At 45.8% G+C, this 18,336-nt stretch overlaps 1 non-coding gene across 1 annotated transcript; it reads left to right on the top strand.

The window, feature by feature from the left end:
* The first annotated feature begins 18,265 nt into the window (after window positions 1–18,265).
* TRNAQ-UUG lies at window positions 18,266–18,336 on the top strand. Its single transcript has one exon. It is a non-coding gene; the product is annotated as a tRNA-Gln (tRNA).

Raw genomic sequence — 18,336 nt, 5'->3', positions numbered from 1 at the left:
CCTCACTGGGGTGGGACGGGGTGGGGGGTACTTAACGTATGTAGACATTTATCAAAATTCATCCCACAGTTAAGATCTGTGCATTCATTGTGTATAATCATACCTCTAAAAACCCTCAGAGGTCTTATAGACTTTCCCCCACACCCCTACCCCACCCCGTGTGCCTCCTCTCTGTTCACTTCAGCAAATCCATCCCTAAGGCCTGCTGATCAGATCATTTCTTCCTACACACCCACAATGTCCCTACAACACCAGCCCTTCCCTTGTCTGGATCTGCAGTAGCTTCCAACTGGTCTCCCTGTTTCTTAGTCTTCCAGTATATTCCGAGCAAAAGGCAGCTGGCCCCTGCAGTGGCTTGGTATTGTTTGCTCTGTGAAAAACAAACCAAAGTTAAAGACCTAAGGCTGTGTTTTAAAGGACTTCAGTGATCTCCCTCTGCCCTTCTCAGCCTCAGAGTTTCCAACCAGCCTAGAAGAGCTCATTGCTGGCCTTGTATCTGTTTGCTCAGTGTCACTTCCCTAACCTCACAATGGCCCTTGTCTAGCCAGGGGGCTGCCCTAACATTTCTCTCTCACTCTTGCTTTTCCCCAGTATTCGTTCTCAGGTTCCAAATTCCACGCCCCCATCCCAGGGGGCGTTGGTCTGCAAAGGTCGGAGATGACTCCACTTGGCTTCTCATCAAGGTGGTTATCTGGTTCCCCTCCCTTAGCAGGTGAGCATTGTCAGCACTGAGCTCTGAAATCCTCCAGCCTACGTTTCCCATTCTTATTCTGAAGCACCCCCTCACAGGCTCTTTCCCTGAGCCTGCATTTTCTCCATTAGTTCTCTGGCTGAAAATTATTTCCTAAAGAAGCTGCTAGCTTTACACAATACCTCATATCCTTACCATCGAGCCAGTGAAGTTCCACTCCAGACAGAGGCCAGAATGTAACCATTTATCTCATTCTGGAACCTATTAAATGATAACCACTATTTTGTTGAGGAATACTCCTAAGTCTTCCATTAAAACACACATGCCAATTGTGGTAATCTACCAATTATCCTTTTCCATACAGGTATACTTTAAAACATTACCTAGTGCTGCATTATTCCCACGGCCCAATCTGGTTTAAGAGAATGAAGTAAATGCTGGAAGCAGCAGCCGTCGAGTCCCAAATTACAGGGGAGCCTCCTACCACTAGAATCTGTGATGGAGAGATTTAGGGCTACAGACTATTTGGGGCTAGGAACCTGTGCAACCAAGGTACTAAAACATAAAATGTGAAGGTAACAGCCTAATAAAGTTTTTATTCACAAACCACAGAGGAGGCATCAGGCACAAGATGATCCAGAAGGGAAGTAGGAAGCCGCCAAGGACGAGCAGAGTGGTTCTAGATATTCTGAGTGGTCTGCCTCTGTTGTCTCCTTTCTTCCCTCCCCTCTTTCCAGAAACCAGAGCTTTGAGGGCTGATGGTGCAGAGCTGTATGCACTGAGGCAGAGAGATGGCCAAGACTTACTGATGAGTTGGGGGAGGCGGAGTCTGTTCTAAAACTTAGCAGGGTTAGGCAAAGGCCTCTTAGATATGACACCATGGGGCGCCTGGGTGGCGCGGTCGTTAAGCGTCTGCCTTTGATTCAGGGCGTGATCCCGGCGTTCTGGGATCAAGCCCCACATCAGGCTCCTCCGCTGGGAGCCTGCTTCTTCCTCTCCCACTCCCCCTGCTTGTGTTCCCTCTCTCGCTGGCTGTCTCTCTCTGTCAAATAAACAAATAACATCTTAAAAGAAAAAAAAAAGGTATGACACCAAAGCACAAGAGATCAGAACAACATCAACAAAAAAGATAAACTGATTTCATCAAAATTCAAAACATTTGTGCTTCTAAAGACAGCACTAAGAAACTGAAAAGCCACAGACTGGGAGAAAATATTTGGAAATCATACATCTGATAGAGGACTTGTACCTAGAATATATTAAAACTCTTGTGATTTACTAATAAACAGACAACCCAATAAAAAAAAATGGGCAACATTCTGAATGGCCATTTCACCAAAGAAAATATTCGAATGGCCAATGAGCGCATGGAAAGATGCGTGAGATTGTCAATCGTTAGAGAAATGCAAATAAAAACAACAGTGAAGAATCAGTGCACACCCGCGAGGATGGCTATGATAAAAAACCTAGACAAGTAGGGGCGCCTGGGTGGCATAGTGGTTAAGCGTCTGCCTTCGGCTCAGGGCGTGATCCTGGCGTTATGGGATCGAGCCCCACGTCAGGCTCTTCTGCTATGAGCCTGCTTCTTCCTCTCCCACTCCCCCTGCTTGTGTTCCCTCTTTCGCTGGCTGTCTCTATCTCTGTTGAATAAATAAATAAAATCTTAAAAAAAAAAAAAAACCTAGACAAGTAGCAAGTACTGGCTAGGCTGCAGAGACGCTAGAATTCTCAGATGATGCTGGTGGGAACGTAGAAACAGCACAGCCATTTGGAAAACTTCGCTGTATGACCAAATAATCTCACTCCTAGATATCTACAGCAGAGAAAGGAACACATACATCCACACAAACACTTGGACGTGAATATCCACAGCAGCATCACCCACTTGAAACAATTCAAATGCATCAACACTTGAATGAATAAACAAAATATTGTATATACATACTATGGACTATTACCCGGTCATCAAAAGGGATGAAATAGTGCTACATTTATAGCAAGAACGAACCCTGAAAATGGTACGCTAAGGAAAAGAAGCCAGATTCAAAATACTGTATGTTCCCATTTATATCCAATGTCCAGAAGAGGCAAATGAGTATAGGGAAGAGAGAGGAGCAGTCGCCAGGGGCTGGCTGAGAATGAAGAGGAAGTGCAGGTGGGTATAAGGGGTCTTTCAGGGAGTGATGCAGTGGTCTAAAACTGTATTGTGGTCATGGGTGCAAAATTCTGCAAATTTATTCCAATTATCGGCATGACTGAAATAAGATAATTTTATGGTATATAAATTATGCCTCGGGGCACCTGGGTGGCTTGGTTAAGCGTCTGCCTTCAGCTCAGGTCATGATTCCAGGGTCCTGGGATGGAGTGCCCCATTGGGCTCCCTGCTCAGCAGGGAGTCTCCTTCTCCCTCTCCCTCTGCCCCTCTCTGCGCTCACGCTCTCTCTCTCTCTCTCAAATGTATAAAATCTTTAAAAAATTATGCCTCAACAAACAAAAAACCACCATGATATACAATGTGGTTCCATTTCTGAAAGAAGAATTAATGTGGGTTTATATCTGCTTGACAGGCTAACTCTCCCTGGGTTACCGGATTATGAGGGATAATCTCCTTATACTTTGTTTTGTTTTTATTTTATGTTTTTGCAAAGTCGATCCAGGTTCTGGCGGCCCCCATTCTGTCTCTCCCCCGTGGCTGTGTGGTAATGGCTGACATCCGGGTTGGGGCCGAGTCTGCCCAGCCTCAGCCCTGTGGTCAAACTCAGCTTGCCAGCATTGTTGGCATTAGAATTCGGGAACCAAGCTCATTGCACAAAAAATTATTACATGTTTTGCTTTCCATTTGTCATAGTTCTGTGATGCTTACACTTTACTATCTGATTTTTAAAAACACTTCGCAGGCATTACTTTCACCATCAGAAAAAAATGAACACATTAATTTATTAGTGAGGCCGTGTAGCATGATATTTAAATGCCTAGCTTTTAATCGCAGCTGTGTGACCTTAGACAAGTTTCTTAACCTCTCTGTGACTCAGTCTGTTTATCTGTAGTAGGAGGATAATAACAATATCTGCCTCAAAGGATTGTTAGAAAGTTAAATTAGTTAATACTTATGAAGAGCTTAGAAAAGAATCTGGCACCCAGTAACAAGTCTGATGTTGTTGTTGTGTTGTTGTTATTTCCATATTGGAAAGAAAAAGGGAGTAGGAGAAAGCAGGGTACATACACATATAACCTTCCACATGTTAGTCTAATTTAGTGGGGTAGGGGAGCTATATTAGAAAGCATCAATGATAAATTTCATCAACTTTGCATTTTGTCCATGGAAAGCAGTCCTAGTCCCTGGTCTTGGTGTAACAGGTCACAGGGAAAATTCTCTGTGGTGCTTCTGACCCTATATACGAAGCTAGATACTATTGAGTCAAATTATTCAACTCAGGGGTTAAGTGTGGAGCCCTGAGTCTGCTGGCCTGAAGTAAAGACTCGGTGTACAGCTGTGTGTGGGCAATGCTGCCCCCCGACTCCCCGTGGTATGAGCAGTAAGAATCTAGGGAGGAGTGAGCGCTTCATGTAGGATGAAGACGGCCCCATGGCCATAGTCTCGCAGGATCTGAGCAGGCACAAAGGGGAAAACGGGACCTTCTAGGTCGTGGGAACGACGGATGGAAGGCTGGACACTGGGAGTAAGCCCGTGGGTTGGGGGAGAGGGCCCAGGCATGCCAGTCGGGAACAGCAGAGTCAAGCTAGAGCCCAGCAGGAGATAAGGTTGGAAAGATAGGATGGCACCTTGCCTGCCAGTGAGGAATTTGGCTTCTATCCTATAGGCAAATGGAGGAGGATGAAGGTTTCTGTCCTTGAGGTGTTTGAGGAATCAAAGTGGAGGGTCTGCCAATCGCTGGGTGATTTGAACAAGCCCCTTAACCTCTCTGGTCCCTATGAGGCGATGACAACATTGGAGGGATCCGAGTTATCTGCAAGATGCCCAGGACCATGCCTGCCATACACAGACGGAGGACGGAGGATAGCAGTCAGCGTTCTGTAGAGCGTGGGATACAGGGACGCGGGCTGCCTGTGTCAGAGTCCCAGCTTTGCCACTTCCAGCGAAGTGCTGCTCCTGGGCAAGTCACTTACCCTCTCCAAGCCTCCCTTTCTTCATCTGGAAATTGGAAAGGACCTGAGAATTGTCAAAATGCAATAACTAAGATATGTAAAGGGCTTTGGTCGGTGCGTGCAAGAGCCTGAGCACGATCTCAGTGTAAGCAGTTGTTTCCGAATACTACAAGGGGAATCTTGAACCACCAGCAGAAGATGAGGTGAACTAGGAGGCACGTTCTAGGATCGGAGCAGTTGGCTAGTTCTTCCTGAGTAGACTGTCCCCAACAAGGTCAGTAATTAGGAGCCCAGCCTGGAACTTGGAGATGAGGGACAGAAACTCCGAGTAGCAAACATCTGTCACAAAGCACACTGTCCCAACATTACCGGAGCATCTAGGGCCAGTCGCAGGCCCTGGGGAAGACTGGAGGACACAATCAGGTAGCACATGGAAAGCATGAGGCAGGCAGAGCCCTGCGGGTGGGAGCCCAGGGGGGAGGAGTCAGCACCCGGGAGGCGGGGCTCTGTGTTACTCAGGGCAGATGCTTATTGCCTGCAAGGGACCCCGGGGGCATCCCTGTTCTCTAAGACCCTGCAATGATTGATTTTTCACAAGCAATGCCCCCCCCCAACGTGAGTTAGCGACAGAAGTTTAAATCATGTTCTATTCCTTACCCTTTAAGGAAAGAATGAAAATATAATTTTTCCCAGGAAGAACTGTTAAAATGTAAATGTTATGATATTTAAAGGGAAAGCTTAAGTTATCTAGGAAAAAAAAAAATCACTGAACCTGATAGTTAAATGAAGTGATGCAGAGAAAATGCACTCAGTATCCAGAGAAAGTAAAAAAGGTATTCTGCAGATAGCCGTAGACGATTTTTCACTATTAACTGCTGTTCTGAGATTGTCAGCAGCATATTGCCCCTTTTATATTAACCTAAAGAAAAAGAAACGGCTTGCCATCGTAAGTTTTTCTTGTAGGATCAATGTTTAAGTTTCAAGAAGAAATGTGATTAAAAATATTTATTTTAGGGGTGCCTGGGTGGCTCAGTTGGTTAGGCGTAGACTCTTGGTTACTGCTCAGAGTCATGATCTCAGGGTGTTGGGGTCAAGGCTCTCCTCCCTGGACTCCCACCCAGTGGGGAGACTGCTGGAGAGTCTCTCCCTGTGCCCCTCCCCCCACTGGCCCACATGCTCTCTCGATCTCTCTCTCTGACAAATAAATTAATCTTTATATTTTAAAAAATATTTTATTTATTTATTCGTTAGAGAGAGCGCACAAGCAGGGGGAACGACAGGCGGAGGGAGAAGCAGGCTCCCCACTGAGGAAGGAGCTCGATGTGGGGCTCGATCCCAGGACTCTGGGATCATGACCTGAGCCAAAGGCAGATGCTTAACTGACTGAGCCACCCAGGAGTCCCAAGAAATGAATCTTTAAAAAATATATGTATTTTAGATGGGGATTAAAGAGTACACTTATCACGGTGAGCACGGAGTAATGTACATAATTGCTGAATCACTAAATTCTACACCCAAAAGTAATATTACACTGTGTGTTAACTAACCAGAATTTAAATAAAAACAACTTAATAAGTAAAATGTTAGGCTCAAAAAGATTACTTTACAAAGTTTAATTAGGTAGAGAAAGACCAACGATATATCTTTAATGTTTGGGATTTGTAAAGAGCAAACACAATCAAATTGTTATTTTAGATTTTAACTTATAAATGCCTTCTTTTAACTAACCCTTCAAAAACAGAGGTGTCTACTTTTTAATTTTAACAGCCCCCCTGAAATTACTATTTATTTAAGTACTTTCTCATACAGCTAATGCTCTGGTAAACTGAGGCTCTTCCAAGAGTTTTCCTGGGCCTTCTTGCTTTGATGGTTTTAAAAGACCAGAGGAAACAGATCTTGAACTAACATTTCATTTAAGAGTTTCAAATGAATGGGAAGTTAAATGTGTCAACAAAGGTGTTCAGATACATCTCCCATTGGGTTCAGTAGCCACTATCTTGCTGATTTCTCGGTTTGCTAACAAAATAAAAAGAAGACACACAGATTCGCAATGCTAATATTGCCAAGATAAATAACAATGTAAGCGTCCCTGGATTTTTACCATAGGCCATTCACATGAGGCAGAAGTGCTGAGAATAGTAAAATGAACATTTTGTGGCTGATTCAATGTTTAAAAATTGAAACCTTTAGGAGACACCTAGATCAGTTATTATGTGCTTTAGCAAGCTTTCCTTTTTTTCCCCCAAAGAAGGCCTTATCAGGTTTCTACTTCCCCAACAAATGGAAGAAAACTACACTCCGTTTTAGAGATATATTATAAAAACAAAAATTCATCTAATCCCGGAAGAAAGAATGATGGGTCAAGAAACTAGACAGTGAGGGGCGCCTGGGTGGCTCAGTCATTAAGCATCTGCCTTCGGCTCAGGGCTTGATTCCTGAGTCCTGGGATCGAGACCCACATCAGGCTCCTCCGCTGGGAGCCTGCTTCTTCCTCTCCCACTCCCCCTGCTTGTGTTCCCTCTCTCGCTGGCTGTCAAATAAATAAATAAAATCTTAAAAAAAAAAAAAAAAGGAAAGAAACTAGATAGTGAGGATGACGATGGCATTTGATGCCAAGATTACATCAGACTAACCCTAATCATTACAATTATTGGCACAAATTATTTAAAAACTACCTGCAGGGGCGCCTGGGTGGCTCAGTCGGTTGTGCCTGACTCTTGATTTCGGCTGAGAGTCGTGATCTTGGGGGTCATACGATAGAGTCCCGCGTCGGGCTCTGCACTCACTGCAGAGTCTGCTTCAGATTCTCTCTCTCCTTCTGCCCCTCCCCCATCTCTAAATAAATAAATAAATAAAATCTTTAAAAAACACAAGAAAAGTTACCCGTAACTATAAAATGACAAGAAATGATCATTCGCACATTTCTGTACTACTGCTGATGAACAGTGCTTCAAGCTGATGACTGTAACTAGTTATTGTCAGGGTTGGCACTGCTAACGAAACATGACTTCAGGAAACACTATATAGCGTGTTCCTGGTGCTCAGAAAACAAGAGAAACGTGTGAAATATTTCACCAAAGAAAACGTCAGTAACGGTTCAAGAAATGTCTTGAATTAGTGCAGGATTCATCCCCAACTGAATGGTGACATTAAGCACGAAGGAGTTTCGAAGAGAAAACCCTGAAGACAGGAGGAGGCATGGGAGGCTTCTTGGAGGAAGCAAGCATTCGGGGGAGCAGTATTTGGATTCATGAACCAAGTCATGAAGGGGTGGTAAATTGATACAAATGAGAATGACATCTTCCAAAGGGGGAAATGGGACTGCCTCGTGATGGGGACATTCAGGCAGCCTGTCCCCTTGAACTTTTCATCCCTGGGGTGCCCATTTCCCCAGCCCCCATTGTTCCTCACTGCCTTCCTTGGATGGGCATTCCTAATGGATGCATTCCTCCGGCTTTAATAGACTCAGGAGGAACACAAAGCCCTTCTTTGCTTTTGGGAAACTTATTGAGACAAGGGTGGGGTATTATTTATTTATTATTTATTTATTTTTAAAAGATTTTATTAATTTGACAGAGAAAGAGAGCCAGCGAGAGAGGGAACACAAGCAGGGGGAGTGGAGAGGAAGAAGCAGGCTCTCAACGGAGGAGCCTGATGCGGGGCTCGATCCCAGAACACCAGGATCACGCCCTGAGCCGAAGGCAGACGCTTAACAACTGCGCCACTCAGGCGCCCCTGTTTTTTATTACTATTTAAAAATAGTTCTAAAAGCTGAGAAAAACAACAAGGAAATAATCCCAGAGGGCCATGAATGGACACGCTCCAGCTTGCAAAGTGAAATCCCCTGCCCCTCTTCCCGGAGATGCCAAGGGGAGGGTCATTGGTTGGCGCTCGGCCAGCCCACAGCCAGATTTGCCACCATAAGGCAGGCGCCATCTTTATGGAGTGCCTCTTCCAGCCACCAGGTTTGCCCCACATGACTGCCATCTTGCACACATGCACTGGTGTGGAGGGGGTCCTGGGCGGGGCAAGGAAGCTTCTCCCTGTTCCCTTTCAGGACCATTTCCTGCCCAGGAGACAGGTAGTGTCTGTTTCCCTCCACCCACCCCCATACACCGTGAACTCAAAGGGGTCTCCACGTGGAAATATGCATAATCAACGGTTGTGGTAGACACCAGCATAGTGTGTTGGAGGTGGTGGGAGTAGAGGGTGGGATGGTAGCCTTATACTCAGTGAATACTACTGATACTCTCTGCAGTAGGGGTGCCAGATAAAATACATAAATATTGCATGGGATATATGTACACCAAAAACTATTATTCCCTGTTGATCTGAAATTCAAATTCAACTGAGTGTATTTTTTATTTGCCAAATATGAAAACCCTAATTTTACAGGTCCTGGGAAACACCATTTCCACAAGTCCTCTTAGGATTAGGAAAAAAAAAAAACAACACTTTTTTTTTTTTAAGATTTTATGTATTTATTTGAGAGAGAGCAAGAACACGAACCCACCCTGCTCAGCAGGGAGCCCAACATGGGGCTCAATCCCAGAACCCTGCGATCATGACCTGAGCTGAACGCAGATGCTTAACTGACTGAGCCACCCAGGTGCACCCCTAAAACCACTTTTGGGCCGGGGTCCTCCAGCTATATCTCTGTAGGCCAAATTCAGATGACCGTATGTTTCCTGGAGCCTGTGGGCTAAGAATGGGTTCTACATTTTTAAACGGCTGAAAGAAAATGAAAAGTAGAATTTTTGTGACACAGGAAATTACACAAAATTCAAATTTTGGTGCCTGTAAATAAAGTTTTATAGGAACACAATTACACCCATTCCTTTATGTGCTGTCTATAGCTGCTTTGGAGATAGGAGGGCAGGGCCCAGAAGCTGCAACAGAGGCCATACGGCTCATAAAGCTTAAAATATTTTCTATCTGGTCCTGTTACCTAAAAAGAGTGTGAATCCTTGCTATGGATTTCCATTTGTTTTTGAGGTCCCCAGTACGATTTTTTTTTTAAGACAACATTTCAAAATGGGGTAACACATCTGGAGGTACATTCGAAGTCTTTTGTGGACAGCAGGCTTGGTCTAAAATGATGGACCTGTGTTTGGCTGTCAGATTCCCTCCCTCCCACCAGGACCCTGCTGGCTGGTGGGCTAAAGGAGGAACACGACATAGACCCTCTCTTGCCAGAGCTCAGGATTACCAGGGGGGACAGGCACGTAAGTATTACAAGTCTGCTGGACGTGTATTAAGGGAGTATATCAGGCCTGGGGAAGAAAGGAGTCATGCCCAGAGCCCAGCCCTGCCAGGGAGGCAGGGAGGACAGGAGTATCTATTTCAGCCCAACAGGAGGATAAAAGTACAAACGCATGCAAGCCCAGGATCTACTCCAGAAATGAGGGAAGTTTAGGGAAGTTAAGGAACAATTAACGAAATTTGCATAGAGCCTTCCTCAGGTCCAATACTGATACAGGTGCTTTCTCTGTTAATTCACTGAATTATCACAAGGGCTTCTGACAGAGGTCCTGCCATTATCTCCACATTATAAATGAGGAATCTGAGGTCCGTGGAGGTTAACTGGCTTGCCCGATCTAAAAAAAGGAGAATGTCAGGAGGTGGACCCAGGCTCACGTTCTTGACCACGATAAGAAAGATCCAGCGGCTCATCTGTGGTCCCTCATAAAGCGGCAGGGGGAACGAGTGGGTTGTGGGCACAGGGAGGCGGGATGTTTCTGGGTCCCAGGCCTATCGTGGACCAGTGTGCTGCAAAAATTAGTAAAAGGAAACCTCATTTAAAATTGAGATGGGGGAGCACCGGGATGGCACAGTCAGTTAAGTGACCAACTCTTGAATTCGGCTCAGGTTGTGATCTCAGGGTCTGGAGATAGGGCCCCATGGCGGGCTCTGCTTGGGATTCTCTCTCTCCCTCTCCTTCCGCCCCTCCCCCCACATGCTCTGTCTCTCGCTCTAAAATAAATAAATAAAACTTAAAAACAATTAAAAATAAGATAAAATAAAATAAAATGCAGTTGGGAAGCCAGAACACTTGCTGACCCCAACAGGAGGAGACAGTACCTTGCGTTCCCAGCAGGAAGACGCCTAGACTGTGCTACTCCAGCAGGAGGAAGGAAGATTTTTCTCCTTACCCAGGAACAGCCCAGCCAATGAGAGAGAGTGTCACCACTCGGCCAATGAGAAGCCACTATACTTGGAACTGCCAGTTTACTCCAATGGACCGTTTGTTTATAACAGCCTCTCCAACTCCCCCTCCCTCTTTAAACTGATATTCCTCTCCTTTGTTCTCAGACTTGCCTATCGTTTTCCCCTAAGTTGTGGGTGCTGAATGCCATTCTCTGCTGCTCCTAAATTTGTTTTTGCTGGTGAAATAACTGACAGTTTATCTTTTAAGGTGAGCGGTGTGAACATGATAGCAGCCGAATTGGGGTGATCTGCACTGAGAGCTCTTGAAGCCAAAGCAAACAAGACAAAGGGGCAGGTAATTAAGGGTTATGTGCGATGCAGATAAACAAGGCTGTGGAAAATCAGAGAGGACAGGAGGGGAAGATTCCAGCTCATGAAGGAGTTACGACTGGTGTCAGAGCTGGGCTTCTGGACACTCAGAATCAAGGGGTGTGAAGTCTATGAGAGTCTTTTCCCTGTTTTTGTTTCGTCTTGCTCACAGCTGTATCTCCACCACCCAGACCAGGGCGGGTGATGCCCTAGTGGCTCATTAATGTTTATTGAATGAATGAGTGGATTTTTTTTTTTTAAGATTTTATTTATTTGAGAGACAGAGTGAGAGAGAGAGCATAAGCAGGAAGAAGGAGAGGGAGAAGCAGACTCCCCTGCTGAGAAGGGAGCCCGATGCCGGGCTTGATCCCAGGACCCCGGGATCATGACCTGAGCCAAAGGCAGATGCTTAACTGACCGAGCCACCCAGGTGCCCCAAATAAGTGAATTTTAAAATGGGTACATGTTTTTGAATGAGTAATACAGCCTTGTGGTTCGAAAGTTAGAAGGTTAAAAAAGCTGGAGAATGAGGGGTGCCTAGGTGGCTCAGTGAGGTGTCTGATTCTTGATTTTGGCTCAGGTCATGATCTCATGGTGGTGAGATTGAGCCCCACTTTGGACTCTGCACTCAGTGGGGAGTCTGCTTGAGATTCTCTCTCTCCCTATCCTCTGCCCCCCCGCCCTGCACTCTCTCTCTCCTCTCTCTCAAATAAATCTTAAGGGGAAAAAAAAGTTGAGGTGCCCCCGCACCCATTGTGGGGCTCAAACAACCTTGAGATGAGAGTCACACGCTCTTGACTGAGCCAACCAGGCACCCCTCACTGTACATATCTTCTTCTCCTCCTCTTTTTTTTTTTTTAAGATTTTATTAATTTATTTGAGTGAGAGAGGGAGCTCGAGCTGGGGAAGGGCAGAAAGAGAGGGAGAAGTAGACTCCCCGCTGAGCAGGGAGCCCAATGCGGGGCTCCATCCCAGGACCCTGAGATCATGACCTGAGCCAAAGGCAGACGCTTAACCCATGGAGCCACCCAGGCGCCCCTCACTGTGTGTATCTTGAGATTCATCCCGGACAGTCTGCTTTAGGGCTGTGTCCACTGCATCGGTGTGCCTTATCCAGTCCTCTACACCGGACATGCCTTTTTCTTCCATTGCTCCTGTAGGAGGCCCGGCAATGAGGAATGCGTGAGTGTGGAGTGAGGAGAGCCTGGGATAGGGAACTAAAATGACTTAAGAACGCAACGATCACCATTTTTCTAGATTGGCTGGACGTCGCCCACCACCGTGGGTGTGAAATACCCACCGTCAGAATCAGAGGCGACCTGGTCAAGCGAAAGCGGATGGGCTTCTGGGCAGACAAACTGGAATTCCTGCCCACGTCAGCACCTTACAACTCGCATTTCCCTGGAAAAGCTACAGGATTCCTCAGTTTTCAATCTGAATTGGGGATAGTGATGTCTCAGGCTATGGCAATTAAATTCAACGAGAAAACGAGGCACGTGGGACGGGGGAGGGAACCACTTCTGGCCTCCGTTTCTCATGCTGCCGCGTGACCCTCAGAATTCCCTTGCTCACGCTCCCGCTGCCCCTTTATTCCGCCTCCCTTGCCGAGAACAACTGGAGCATCTGGAAGTCTACAACGTGGTTAAGCTTGAAAACGTGATGCTAAGGGACAGACACCAGTCACAAAAGACCACAAATTGTAGGATTCCGTCCATGTGACCCGTGAAGAGGCAAATCTACGGGTTAATGGTTTTCTAGGGCTGGGGGTTGGGGGGAAATGGGGCATGACTTCTAAGGGTACATTTTGGGGATGATGAAAAATGTTTTAAAATTGATGAGGTTGCACAATTGTCAATATACCAAAAACCAGTGAATTAATTGATACTTTCAATGGGCAAATTTTATGACTTGTGAATAAAATAAATTTGTTTTTTAAAAATGCCCCGGAGGGGGACGCCTGGATGGCTCAGTCAGTTCAGGGTCGGCCTTCTTCGGCTCAGGTCATGATCCCGCGGTCCTCCCACATCAGGCTCCTTGCTTAGTGGGGAGACTGCTTCTCCCTCTGCCTGCAGCTCCCCCGGCTTGCGCTCTCTCTCTCCCTCTCTCTGACAAATAAAATCTTTAAAAAAAAAAATGCCTTGGAGGGAAAGCAAGGTAGAGGAGGAAGCAGGGACAGAAGGAGTGAGGAGCAGCTGAGAGAAAGGGCCACACTGAAGGTGTGGGTCCTGTGCAACAATAGGCACCAAGGCCTAAACTTCAGTACTGGCTCTGCCTCCAACTGCTGGGTGACCTTAGAAAAGCCCCTTCACCTCTCTGTGCTTTGTTTGCCTTATGAAATAATAAAAGCAAATAAAAAGAAAGAGGTGGAACTTAATGACCTGGGGTCTTTTTGCCACCTAAAAGTCTGCAGTGTGCCTCCTGCCTCCAGCTGGGGGGAGGAGGGAGGGGGAGCCAGAGATGGGAGGAGAGCAGAGATACTGGCTGGGTCTCTCCCCTCTTCTCTTTGCCCTGCTCTGCACCCTGCCCTCCCCTTGAACCCTGGGTCTTTGTTCGGCTTCCCTCAACCCTGGAAGTCCATGCAAGCCAGGGGAGAGAGTGAGGGCTGGGTCAGGTCAGAATCACGAGGAGGCCCGGACAGGAGCCTCACCCACAGATACTATTCTACTTTCTGGGAGAGATGATCGACCTTGGGAAGGAAGGAACTTGGGAAAACGAGTGCAGAGCCAAGGCAAATTCTCCAGACAGAGAGGTGGTTTTCCATCTGCTCATAAGGACAGCTTGGCCATCATTAAGGATAATTAGCATCCTTTAGTATATGAGAGGGACCTGTATCAGGTCACGTGAGTGCATTATTTTTATTGTAGCATATACATAAAATGTACCATTTTAACCATCTTTAAGTGCGCGTGGCATGAAGTACATTCACACTGTTGTGCAACCGTCTGCACCATCCTACTCTACTTTAAAATTTCTAGATTGAAATAGAAGAAACAAGCTGCAGGAATCCTAAGTGTTCCCCTCCACGAACATTTACATTGTATATACCCAGATAACTGCCATCCCCATCAAGCTACACACTGCTTACAGAACTCCAGAAGGCTACCTCTTGACCCCTCCCATAGTTTGTTTTTGCTAAATTTAACTCTTTGCGGGGAAGAAAAGCTCTTCTGCAAACTTAGGTGTTTTCGCAAACTGCACAGTCAGTAACTCGATGTTTCAATCCTGAGGGTTCACGTCCCAGTGTACTGGGGCAGGAACACGCTGCTCTCCAAGGAGCTTTGCTCGCCTTCAGCCAGCTGGGATCCCCACGCCACGCGTCCGGGGGCCAGTTCAGGGTCTGAAAAGCTCTCACTGGAATGTGCTCTAAATTCTCACTGCGGATGGAACAAAGACGACAGCCTTTCTGCGAAACAGAATGCAGAGAGATTTTCTTCTTGCTGCAGGTAACCTGTTGGGTGAGGTATCCAAACCTGTGACCCATCAATGACGTCAAAATATCTGCTGTTCTGCACCTGCCGTAGAAGGGACATAGCCTCGCCCACTTCATCGTTCTGTAGCAGAAGCTGAAAGCTAAGGTTGGCTTTAGCCTCTGATTTTTTTTTTCAGATTTTAAAATTTAATTTATTATGGCCATGTCATTGACAACCCATTCTTTTTAGCTGTGTGCCATAAAGATTCCAGATATGTATACATTGCAAAACGATCACTGCGATATGTCTAGTTACCGTCCATCGCCACACAGAGCTACGATTTTTTTGTTGTGGTGGGAACTCTTAAGATCTACCCCCATAACAACTTTCAAATACACAATACGGTATTATTAACCGTGATCACCACACTACACGTTACGTCCCCAGGACTTACTTATTTTATGACCGGAAGTTTGTACCTTTGACCACTTTCACCCATTTTTGTTTTCAGTGAAACTGAGGCTGGTGAGGAAAGAAGCAGAGGAGCTAGGGACTAATTCCTCAGACTAGGAAAGCTGCCCATAGGAAACTAGGGAAAACAGATGACAAGCCTGAAGGACAAATCCGAGGAGGAGAGAAAGAGACCACACAACTCTGGTCAAGGAGTCCAGAAGAAGGCAAAAACCACCCCCCGCTGACCGTCAGCTCCAACCTTCCTACCTGCAAACGGGCTCTCCATTTTGTTACCTTGGCCAGAAGTCCCACGAAGCTCGTGTGTTTTGCTCACCACTGAGCCTGACACAGGGGCCTGGCACGTGAGTAACAGTCAAGAACCAGGGAGCCAAGGAGGAGGAACCAGCTGGGATGGCCCCTAACTGGAGAAAATGGTCAAGGCAGCGAGAGTGGGCGCAAGGAGGAAGGCTTACCTGCTCAGACTGAGGCTGACTGGTGCTGGGCCTCCCGGGGTAGGCACAGAGGTACATGGGACAAGAAGGACAGAAGCCTTAGGGTTTTTTGTTTTTTTTTTTTTTAAGATGGGGGGGAAATCGTAATTATGTGTGGCGACGGATGGTAACTAGATTCACGTGGTGATCACTTCACACTGTATGCAAATACCGAGCTATTATGTTATACGCCTGAAACTAATAGAATGTTACCTGTCAATTATATGTCAGTCAAAATAAATAAAAGCAAGGGAAGTAAAGTCTTTGAATGAGGCAGAAGTGTCCAGGGAAGATGGGGAAAAAAAGCCTTTTCTTTAAATCAGTGGCAAGGGGCGCCTGGCTGGCTTAGTGGGCCGAGCGTCTGACTCTTGATTTCCACTGGGGTGGTGATCTCGGGGTCCTGAGATCAAGCCCTGAGTTGGGCTCTGTGCTGAGTCAGCTTGAGATTCTTTCCCTCTCCCTCTGCCTCCCACCTCTCTCTAAATCAATACAGTCTTTAAATCAATGGAAATAAGGCCAAATAAATATCTAAGAAAAAGTAAGGAAAAGCAAGGCATATATCTGGATTTTAAATGTTTAGCCTTCTTGGCAGAAAATGGGGAGTAAATGGAACCATAACCACAAGTGCTGAATATCTTTGGCAAATCAAGACCACAGAGACAGGGTTTTTTTTAGGTGAATGTTGGGTGATGGTCATTGAGGAGGGCTCATGATGTAATGAGCACTGGGTGTTGCCCCCAACTGACGAATCGCTGAACTCTACCTCTGAAACTAATAATAGGTTAATTAATTGAATTTAAATAATATTAAATTTAAAAAATAAGACTGTGCTATTTCCCGGAGTGCAAAATTTGAACATATGCTCAAGCTTGAACATACATTCAAGTTCATTCTGTTTTCATATACCCCACATCCTTCCTTTATGCCCGTGTGATCTGCTGATGTCTGAATGTGCTCACGTGTCCCTATCACCAAAAACACACATCTGTTCATTTCACCTCTTGCATTAGTTGGGTTTTGCTGTATATAATTTGAGGCCATGGCTCTGGGGGCATAAAGACTCCTGAACTCACGATTATTACACATTCTCGGTGGACTATGCCTTTACTGACGAGTGAAATCTCTCTCCTGGTCACTGGTAATGTTTTTTTTTCTTGAATTTTGTTTTGTCTGGATCAATATTTTCTACCCCTGGTTTTGTTATCCTGGTGTATCTTTTTCCACACAGAGTTCTTTCATTTTCACTTTACAGAGCAAGGTGAACCAACATCAAAAAACACACGTACAACTTGAAAATTTCCATTACTTGTTTGTTTTCTTTTTAACTTTATTTGAGAGAGAGTAAGAGAAAGGGCATGGGAGAGCATGAGCAGGGAGAGGAGCAGAGGGAGAGGGAGAAGCAGACTCCCTGCTGAGCAAGGAGCCCGACGTGGGGCTCGATCCCAGGACCCTGAGATCATGACCTGAGCTGAAGGTGGATGCTTAACCAACTGAGCCACCCAGGCGGCCCCCATTAATTGTTTTTTAGAACTTTATTGAGGTATTATGAGGTATGATTTATAAGCCATGCAATTCACCTGCTTTCAACGTACAACGGAGTGATTTTTAGTGAAGGTACAAGTGGTGGGCTCATCACCGCAGTCTGGTTTTCTTTTCTTTTTTTTAAAAGATTTTATTTATTTATTTATTTGACAGAGAGAGACAACCAGTGAGAAGGGGAACACAAGCAGGGGGAGTGGGAGAGGAAGACGCAGGCTCCCAGCAGAGGAGCCTGATGAGGGGCTCGATCCCAGGACCCTGGGATCATGCCCTGGGCCAAAGGCAGAGGCTTAACGACTGAGCCACCCAGGCGCCCCCGCAGTCCAGTTTTAGCGAAGAAGTCCCTTGTGTCCATTTGCGGTCACTCAGCCCAAGGAACCACTAATGCACTTTGTCTCCACAGATTTGCCTTTCCTGGACAGCTCGCAGATGGAACCGTATAATATGTGGCCTTTTGACTCTGTCTTCTTTCACTAATGCCATGGTTTTGTGGTTCACGCCCGCTGAACAGTACTCCACCGTACGGAGCTGTGTGGAACACCACTGTGCTCACATGTACGGGACGTTTTATTAACGAGCCGGTAGACATTTGGACTTTTTTAATGTTGCGAATGATCCTACTATGAACACTTACGTGTAAGCTTCTGTAAATGCATAGTTTTCATTTCTCTAGGATAGATCATAGGAGTGGAGTAGCTAGGTTACGTGACAATTTTGTACTTAACTTTTTTAAGAAACTGCCAAGTTGTTTCCCAGAGCGGCCCTCCTGTTTTACCTTCCCATCAGCAATGTATGAGGGATCTGGTTTCTCTACATCCTCTCCAATGCTTAATGATTTCAGCCTTTTTTTATTAGAGCAAGCCTAATGGGTGTGAAATGTATCTCACTGTGGTTTTAAATTTCCATTTTCCTGCTAACGATGTTAAGCATCTTTGTATGTGCATGTTGATTTTTCCTATACTATCTTTGGTGAAATAACTATTCAAATAAGTTGCTCATTTCTTAATGGGGTTATTTGTCTCCTTACTATTGAGTTTTAAGGATTCTTATTCTAGGGTGCCTGGCTGGCTCAGTTGGTAGAGCATGTGACTTGATCTCAGGGTTGTGGGTTTGAGTCCCACACTGGGCA

Source organism: Ursus maritimus, unplaced genomic scaffold (genome assembly GCF_017311325.1).
Source record: "Ursus maritimus isolate PB19 unplaced genomic scaffold, ASM1731132v1 scaffold_34, whole genome shotgun sequence".
Taxonomy (NCBI): domain Eukaryota; kingdom Metazoa; phylum Chordata; class Mammalia; order Carnivora; family Ursidae; genus Ursus; species Ursus maritimus.
This window is presented reverse-complemented; position numbering and strand designations above follow the sequence as displayed.